This window comes from Hevea brasiliensis, chromosome 9 (assembly GCF_030052815.1).
Source record: "Hevea brasiliensis isolate MT/VB/25A 57/8 chromosome 9, ASM3005281v1, whole genome shotgun sequence".
Taxonomy (NCBI): domain Eukaryota; kingdom Viridiplantae; phylum Streptophyta; class Magnoliopsida; order Malpighiales; family Euphorbiaceae; genus Hevea; species Hevea brasiliensis.
In genome coordinates, this window is record NC_079501.1 from 16,714,106 (window position 1) to 16,724,431 (window position 10,326).

At 32.3% G+C, this 10,326-nt stretch overlaps 1 non-coding gene across 1 annotated transcript; it reads right to left on the reverse strand.

The window, feature by feature from the left end:
- Positions 1-6,056: 6,056 nt before the first annotated feature.
- On the reverse strand, positions 6,057-6,163 carry LOC131183594 (small nucleolar RNA R71). The gene has a single exon (XR_009151637.1). It is a non-coding gene; the product is annotated as a small nucleolar RNA R71 (small nucleolar RNA).
- Positions 6,164-10,326: the final 4,163 nt, after the last annotated feature.

Consider the following 10,326-nt stretch of genomic DNA (forward strand, 5'->3'; position numbering starts at 1 on the left):
CTCCAAACTTCCTTCAATGATAGCCCTAGCTTCCATCTTTCTTGCAGCATCTACTATAGAATGAAAACTGTGGGTTTTTGGGGTTAATTACCAAAAAGGGGTAATCAAAAACGAAAATTTACCAAAACAGGTGAGTTTAAAATTAATTACCAAAAAGGAGTGAATTGTGACGGACTGAGTATGAGACGCTAACTCTAATAGCGTTTTTAAGGTCTGGACACTATTATAAATAGCGTCCGGATGAAAAGTTTGAAAGGAAAGCTAGACGCTATTCAAAATAGCGTCCAACTTTCCTTTAGATAATAAAAAATTAATTAAAAAAAAAAATTTAAAGGTTGGATGCTACTTATAGTAGTGTCAAACCTTTTTTTTAAAATTTTAATTATTTTATTTTATATTTTAAATAAAATATAAATATTATTTTAATAAATAAAATTATAATATTTAATAATATATATTATAATATTTTTATTATAAATATTATTTTTTAATTTAAAATTAAATTAAAATTTAATAAAATAAAAAAATAAATAATTAAAAAGTTTAAGAAAAATTGGACGCTACTATAAGTAGCGTCCAATTTTTCTTTAAATTTTTAATTATTTTATTTATATTTTAAATAAATTAAAAATATTATTTTAATAAATAAAATTATAATATTTAATATTATATATTTTAAATTTTTATTATAAATATTATTTTTTTAATTTAAAATTAAATTAAAATTTAATAAAATAAAAAATTAAAATTAAAAAAATAAAAAAGTAAAAAAAATTTAAAAAAAGTTTAACGCTTTTTTAAATTTTTAATTATTTTATTATTAATAATAATTATTATTTATTATTTATTTTTTTAATTTTAATTTTTTATTTCATTAAATTTTAATTTAATTTTAAATTAAAAAATAATATTTATAATAAAAATATTATAATATATATTATTAAATATTATAATTTTATTTATTAAAATAATATTTATATTTTATTTAAAATATAAAATAAAATAATTAAAAATTAAAAGAAAAATAAGTAGCGTCCAATTTTTCTTAAACTTTTTAATTATTTATTTTTTTATTTTTTATTTTATTAAATTTTAATTTAATTTTAAATTTAAAAATAATATTTTATAATAAAAATGTTATAATATAATATTAAATATTATAATTTTATTTATTAAAATAATATTTTTAATTAAATAAAAAATTAAAATTATTTTTCAATTAAAAATTAAATTAAATTAAAAATTAAAATTAAATTACATTTCAAATTTTTTATATTTTTTTAATTTAATTTAATTTTAAATTGAAAAATAATTTTTTATAATAAAAAATTTTAATATATAATTTTAATTATTATACTATTATTTATTAAAATAATATTTTTATTTTTATTTAAAATGTAAAAATAAAATAATTAAAAAATTAAATAAGAAGCTGGACGCTACTTATAGTAGCGTCTAGGTTTTCATTTAATTTTTTTAATTTTTTTATTATAATAATATTTTATATTTTTAATTTTTTATTTAATTAAAATTTAATTTAATTTTAAATTAAAAAATAATTTTTTATAATAAAAATATTATAATATATAATATTAATTATTATAATATTATTTATTAAAATAATATTTATATTTTATTTAAAATATTAAAAATATTAAAACAAAAGCTGGACGCTACTTATAGTAGCGTCCAACTTTTTTTTTATTTTTTATTTAATTTGAATGTCGTCCGCACGTTATTAAGAGTAGCGTTTTGTTTGAACGCTATTATTAATAGCGTTTTGGACATTAAAACGCTACTAGTACTAGCGTTTTTAGGCTCCTGACTTTTCTCACCCTGATCTTGTAAATTTTTCACACCGTACTCAATTTTAGTAATTTTTGTTTCTAACTTACCCTTGTACGGTCAATTTCCGGGTTTTTGCAGCCAAAATCAATGAGGAGTATTTGGAGTGCAACCTCTTAGTGTACCTCTTCACTTTCTTCCTATTGGTATTATACTCCTGCTCCACATACTGCAGAAGATCAACAAACTTATCTGTATATTCATCAACACTCATATCAGTAGTTTGTCTTAGCCGTTCAAACTCCACCACCTTCAATTCCCTAGAGCTTTATGGGAAAGCCAAATTAGTAAACTTTGTTACAAACTGAGTTCAGGTCATCTTGTCGACCTTATCAACAACATAGGACTTGTGCCATTCCTTCGCCTTCTCACATTTCAAGGTAAAGCTGGCCATCTGAATGGCCCTACTGTCACTGGCGTCCAATTCATCGGCTATCATCTTGACTGACTTAACATAATCAAAAGGATCATCTCCTTCCTTGTACTTGGGAGCATCTAGCTTTAAATAGTTCGTCATCTTTGCTTTACCTCGACTACTTGTCTCTGTCTCTTGTATAGTAACTGTAGGGGTTGCAAGGGGTGATGGTACATGCTCAGAGGATGCTATTGTGAAGGTACATGGGATATGGTTTGAACGATAGAAAGTAAGACGGATAGGGCATGAAATGAGGATATTGGGGTTAACCCGTAAACTCGGGATTTCCAAACTTGCCCAGTTAAGGATATTGATAACCAAACCCATGCTCCAGTCCTGGTTGCGGAGGAGATACAAACTCTGATTTATCTTCTCCTTCCACAAAACTATCTTCTCCCACTCTTCCCATGCCTACAGACTCTGGATTCTCATGCTGTTGGGAGAAGTAATGGGAACTCTTTCGTGCATCTACAGACACTCTGGGTACATATGCAATCTTCTTGCTGACTTCGAAGGACCTTCTAGGACTTTTTGAAGATTTTCCCCTTCCGCTTCTACTTGCTCTCTCACTGACAACAGGGTTGGCAGGTAGTGCTCCAATATCCTCATTCCCGAGTGGAGCGTCGGTCAACCTAGCAAACCGTCTTGAACCTTGCATTTCTGAAAACAAACAAGAAGTGTTAAGCACATAAAAAGTTCATGTAGAGTCACATGAACACACAACTTATCATTAAAACATACATACATATAACGTACAACATGTAATCATATACTACTAGACATGTATTTTTCTAACTGTGCTAGTCAATATACTTCCTTTCATCTCTATTCTATACTTTTACTAGCATCTAAGGCTACTCATCTAACCTAGAGTTCTGATACCAACTTTGTAACGACCCAACCAGGAGGCTATTACTGGCGCTAGGGATCGGGTTCCAGCAACCTTAAGCTGATCCAATCCCTAGCACCAGTAATGGCCGCCTGGCTGGGTCGTTACACTATTCCACTCTTATTCTACTTCCTATTTCCAGTATCTTTATTCCACTCTTATTCTACTTCCTATGGTCACAATTCCAGTATCTTTCTTTCATATGAAACCATGTCCAATCTCTTCATACCCGAGTCAAGTATACAGCTGCTGCTGCTTCTTTTCTTTATTTATTACTTTTATAATTTGGCCTTAGTAATGAATCACATTGACTCTATTCATGATTTATATCACATCAAGTTCATTCTCTTCTATCACTGAATCTCTTAGGTAAAATTTCTTTTTCGTCTATAGGAAAAATTGATTCTTTTTTGAGGCTAGATTTAGCATATTAATTAGATTTGCTAGACCCCATTTGCTCCAAGACCTAAGATGGGGATGCATTGTTATTATTTATTTGTAGAGATTTGGTTTTTTATTTTTACAGCTATCACGGTTTGGTGTGGAGTAACTCATTGTATGTGCTACTATCAGGACGGTGATGCATGCATTTTATATCATCATTTAGGAGTAATTTTTGCACATAATTTACCCTTATTCATAGCTATTATTTTAGATATTAGTATATATTTAGTCAATTTTACAATTTTCACATTTCTTAGTTTAATTTTTGGAATTTATTTGTTTTGTAGGAGAAATTTGATGTATTTTGATCAGAGTAGCCATTTGGAGGAGATTAAAATCGAATTGCAAAAAAAAAAATTTTGAAGTTGAGAAAAAAAAATGGCCGAGAGCGACACAACCCGCGACACAACTGACTCGGCTTATGTCGTTTTTACTGGAAAATTTTTTGACGTGGCATTTCCGTTACTCCAGCCTTTTTACCTCACTTTTTCTAGATCCTTCCCCCTTTTACCCATTCTAGAACAATCCCTTAGCCTATATAAAGACCCATTTTATCACTTTCTTGGGATATAGAGAGCATAGAGAGCAAGGGAGGCATTTTTAAAAAGATAGAAAGAGAGCAAGGGAGGCATTTTTAGAAAGATAGAAAGAGGGAAAGGGAGGAGCATCTTACGCATCTTCTTCCAAAGAAGCAATGATCAAGTTTATGCACTTTTCTGCAGAGATCCTGCTGCAAATTTGCTGGGTTTTTCTACCCCTTTTAGCTTACATTTCCATTATTTCTTCATTTCTTCATTTGGGTTTGTCTTTAAACAATGATTTGTGAGTAGTTGATTGAGATTCTAGAGATGGGTTTGTAAATATTGATTTGTTTTGTGGATTTGAACTGATTTAGCCATTTAAATGAAGATTGTTATATTTTGATTTATTGCTTGTGTGCTTATTTCCTTGCTTGATGAATGGGCCCTCATTAAGTTAAGTTTTAATCCTTAATAGATGGACTGAAAAGTGAATATTGGGGATGGATAATCTTGCAATAAACTTTATTTTCTTGGTGTTAGAAATAAGCTAAGAAGATTAAGGAACTTTCCAAAATCAATTAGAGCATTAATTGGGTTTTGTTAGATTTGAAATACCGTGAAAGCAGGGTTTGATTTAATGAAAACCAATTTTGAGATGCTTGAAAAGGTTTCAAAAATTTAAGAATTGATTTCCCTCAAAATTGCAATTCTCATGTGTTTGGCTAAATTAGGGAAAAACCACATGCAAACAATATTGAAAATCCAATCTCTAGAATCAATTTATTTTTCATTGAAATTAGATATAAATCCTCCAAACCTCATAAATAGCAATTTAAATTTAAATCCAATTTAAATCCAATTTCTATAATCACTTTATTTTTATTTTTATTGAATTTAGATTTAATTTCTCTCAATTTCATAAATAGATATTTCAAATTAATTTTTTGGGTAATCTAGTTTAATTAATTTTAGTTAATTGATTGATCTAGTTTTAATTCCTCAAATACCAATTTTAATTCCAAATTTCATTTTACATCTTTAATTTTTGTCTTAATTTTAATTTTTAGATTTTATTTTTAATATCTTTTAATTTTTGTCATTCTAATTTGCTTATACTTTTATTTCCAATTTAAGCACAATTCCCTGTGGGATCGATATCAATTTTTAAAACTATACTACTGTGACCCGTGCACTTGCGGACACCGTATCAAGTTTTTGGCGCCGTTGCCGGGGAATTGTTTGTTTTTAAGTTGGATTTTAATTGTTTTAAGCTAATTAGAATTTTTATTTTCTTTTATTTTCACTATTGTTCCTTGTGTTTTTCAGGTACTTTTCTTGTTTATGAGACGATCGAAAAGCACAAGTGATACTGAATTGTTGTTCAACCCAGAATTGAAAAATTCTGTCGAGCCAACAAAAAGGAGTACAAGAGAAGAAAAGAAGCAGAAAAAGAAGAACAACAAATATTTGAGCAAGAGGAGACAATAGAAAATATGGAGAATCAAAATAGAGCTATTGGTGGAAACAATGGAGCAAATGAGCAAAACGGGCAAAATGCTGTGGTTAATCAAAATGATCCTCAAAGAAGATCCATGTTAGACTATGCTTTTCCTAGATGTACTGATGTGAGAGATAACAGACCTATTATTGGAGCTAATCAATTTGAATTAAAAACTGGTCTTATTCAAATGGTTCAGAATTCACAATTTGGAGGTAGCCCACTTGAAAATCCTCATTCTCATTTGAAGAAATTTTTGATGATATGTGGTACACAAAGACAACCTGGAGTTTCTGATGAAGTTATTCGGCTCACATTATTTCCATTTTCTCTTCGGGATTCAGCATTGGAGTGGTATGACTCACTCCACAAGCTATTATAGCTACTTGGGAGCAGCTATCTCAATCTTTTCTATCTCAATTTTTCCCACACTGGAAAACTACTCATTTGAGGAATTTGATGGTAGCTTTTAAACCAAGAGATGATGAAACTTTGTATGAATCTTGGATGAGATTTAAGGAGCTTGAAAGGCAATGTCCTCATCATGAAATACCCAAATGGATGATTGTTGAATTTCTACACGAGTTACTCGACCATAAGAAACACAATTGATTCACAAGCGGAGGAGATTTCATGAGAATGACAAGTGAAGAATGCTATGATCTATTAGAGAAGATTGCTCATAATACCCATTTATGGGGAAATCCTAGAGCACTTGAGCCAAAGAAAGCTGGGATCTATGAACTTGACTCAGTTAACTACATGAATGCAAAATTTGATCAATTGACTCAGCTTCTTAGTGATTTTTGCACAAAGGCAACAACCTCAACTCCTACAACTATGCAACAAGTTGCCTTCACAAATGGAACTCAAAGTTGTGGAGTTAATTATTCTTCTTATGGTGATGATTATTTGCAAGAGCAAGCTGCTTATGCAGGAGGTTATCAACAAAAACCTATGGGAAATTCTTATTCTAATATGAACAACTCAACATGGAGACCACAAGCAACTTTTGCTCAACAAGGCCAAAGCTCAAATTATGCTCATAACCAGCAGTTTATGCAGCAGAACAAGCCTCAATTTCAGCCTCAATTTCAGCCCACAAGGCAGCCACCACCTGGATATCAAGCAAGAGCACAACAATCCCTTCCATCCCATGAACCGAAGCCATCCTTGGAGAACATGATGGAGAAATTTTTTGCTGAACAAAGCAAGATGAATAGCAAATTGGAGGAAGAAATGCAACACATGAGACAAACCATGGATCAATTACAAGTCCACAACCGCATGTTGGAGACTCAATTGGCGCAACAAGCAAGCTCATCAGGAAGCAATTCCTATGGGAAACTACCTAGCCAACCACAAAACCCTCATGAACAATGTAAGTTGGTGACCTTGAGAAGTGGTAAGAAAGTAGGTCAAGAGAGTGAAAACAAGAGAGAAGAAAAAGAAAGCACAAAAGAAGAAAATTCAGTTGAGAGCAAGAAAAATGAAAAAGAAGAAGAAAGCAAAAGTGAGCAAGATGAGGGAGAGAAACCATAAATACCTTTGAACCTTACAAACCCACCCTTCCCTACCCTCAAAGATTCATCAAGCACAAACTAGACAAGCAATTTGGCAAGTTCCTTGAAGTGCTAAAAAAATTGTATATCAATGTGCCATTCACTGAGGCACTATCCCAAATGCCGAGTTATGCCAAGTTTTTGAAGGAGATTCTTTCCAACAAGAGAAGGCTAGAAGATTATGACACCATCAATTTGGGAGAGCAATGCAGTGCTATAATCCAGAAGAAGTTACCTCCCAAACTCAAAGATCCGGGTGTGTTTTCCATTCCTTGTCATATTGGTGATAACTGTGTGGCAAATGCCTTATGTGACCTTGGAGCTAGTGTCAGCCTAATGCCTCTTTCAATATATGAAAAATTGAATATGGGAGAGTTGAAGCCCACAAACATGTATCTCTCATTGGCTGACCGTTCAATTAAGTATCCGGAAGGCATTCTTGAAAATGTGCCTATCAAGGTTGGAAAATTTTACATTCCGGTGGACTTTGTCATTTTGGATATGGAAGAAGACACAAAAGTTCCTATCTTATTGGGAAGACCCTTTTTGGCAATAGCTGGTGCATTAATTGATGTAAAGGGTGAGCAATTGACACTTAGAGTGGGAGATGATCAAATGATATTCAACATCAATCCAGCCATGAAAAGAAAACATGAAGAAGTTGAGTCTTGTTTGCGGGTAGACATTATTGATGAGATTGTTCAAGAGCATTTCAGAAAAAGCTATCCACAAGACCCACTTGAAAATTGCTTAGTCCATGGTGGGAGCATTGATGATGATAACATGGCTATTTTTGCGCAATACTTGGAAAGCTCTCCACCACATCCTGAAGCCACAATTTTTCAACTTGAAGGAGTGCAAAATTTGGAGATCAAACCACCATCATTAAAGGTAGAGGATGCCCCAAAGGTAGATCTTAAACCTCTTCCTTCCAACCTCAGGTATGCTTTTCTTGGACCCAATGAAACATATCCTGTTATAATTAATGCATGTTTGACTAATATTGAGAATGACAAATTGTTGAGAGTATTGAAAGAATATAGAAGAGTTTTGGGTTATGCAATTGATGATATAAAAGGAATTAGTCCAACAGTTTGTATGCATAGGATTTTCCTTGAGCCAAATAGTAAACCTTCCATTGAACATCAAAGAAGATTGAATCCTACAATGAAAGATGTTGTGAAAAAGGAAATCCTAAAATTACTAGCTGCTGGAATTATTTACCCTATTTCCGGTGAGTGGGTTAGTCTGTGCATGTTGTACCAAAGAAAGGTGGGGTGACAGTTGTTAAAAATGAAAAAAATTAAATTATAACCCATAGAAAAGTTACAGGTTGGAGAATGTGCATAGACTATAGGAAGTTGAACAATGCCACAAGAAAAGACCATTTTCCTCTTCCTTTTATGGATCAAATGTTAGAGAGATTAGCCAAGCATTCATTCTTTTGTTACTTAGATGGATATTCTGGTTTCTTTCAAATTCCAATACATCCACGATGACCAAGAAAAAACTACCTTTACATGTCCCTATGGCACCTGTGCATATCGAAGGATGCCATTCGGATTGTGTAATGCGCCTGGCACATTTCAAAGGTGCATGATGGCCATTTTTTCTGATTTTATTGAAGAAATTATGGAGGTCTTCATGGATGACTTTTCAGTATATGGAACTAATTTTGATTCATGCTTGACTAATTTGTCTAAAATCTTGCAGAGATGTGCTGATAATGATTTGGTTTTGAATTGGGAGAAATGCCACTTTATGGTCCAAGAGGGGATCGTTTTAGGGCATTTAATCTCAAAAAGGGGAATTGAAGTGGATAGAGCCAAAATAGAAATTATTGAAAAAATGCCCCCTCCAACCACTGTCAAAGGAGTGCGGAGTTTGCTTGGACATCTTTGGGTTTCTGGCGATTTATTCAGATTTTTCTAAACTTGCTAAACCCTTAACAAATCTTTTGAATCATGATGTTAAATTTGATTTTAATCAAGATTGTATGGTTGCTTTTGTAGGTTAAAGACGGCATTAACAACGGCTCCTATCATGCAACCCCAGTTGGACTTTGCCATTGAAATTATGTGTGATGCAAGTGAGTTTCTTTGTTGGAGCCGCCCTGGCCAGCGAAAGATAGAAAACCTTATGCCATTTACTATGCAAGCCGAACCCTTGATGAAGCTCAAGTCAATTACGCCACAACTGAAAAGGAGTTCCTTGCGGTAGTATTTGCACTCAATAAATTTCGTTCTTATTTGGTCAACTCAAAGGTAATTGTTTTCACTGATCATGCAGCAATAAAGTACTTAATGAGCAAGAAAGAAGCTAAATCTAGGTTGATTAGATGGATTTTATTACTTCAAGAATTTGATTTGGAAATAAGAGATAAAAAGGGTGTTGAGAATGTGGTGGTGATCACCTTTCTAGGATAAAAGCGAAAATAAAGATGATGAAATTGTGCCAATTGATGAATTTTTCATGAATGAGCAGTTGTATGTGTTGAATTCTGCACTTCCATGGTTTGCTGATATTGTGAATTTCTTGTCTTGTGGTGTCTTGCCACCTGATTTATCTTGGCAGCAAAGAAAAGATTCTTGCATGATGTTAAATTTTATTCTTGGGAAGAACCGCTTTTGTTTAGGAGATGCAATGATGGAATAATTAGAAGATGTATACCAGAGGAAGAAATGCATGATGTTATTTACCATTGTCATTCCTCTGAATATGGTGGTCATTTTAGTGTCTCAAAAACTGTTGAAAAAGTCTTGACATCAGGTTTCTATTGGCCTAAAATGTTTAAACATGTGAGAGACTTTGTAAGCAAGTGTGATAGGTGCCAAAGGGTAGGCAACATTTCCAAGAGAGATGAGATGCCCCAACAGTCCATATTAGAAGTTGAATTATTTGATGTGTGGGGAATTGATTTCATGGGGCCATTTCCATCTTCATATGGGAATAAATATATCTTGGTAGGGGTGGACTATGTATCTAAATGGGTAGAAGCTATAGCTACACCTACCAATGATGCAAAAGTTGTGGTAAAATTTCTGAAAAAATTTGTTTTGACCAGGTTTGGTGCCCCACGTGCCATAATCAGTGATGGTGGTAGCCATTTTGCAACCACCAATTTGAAAAGTTGATGAGAAAATATGGGGTAA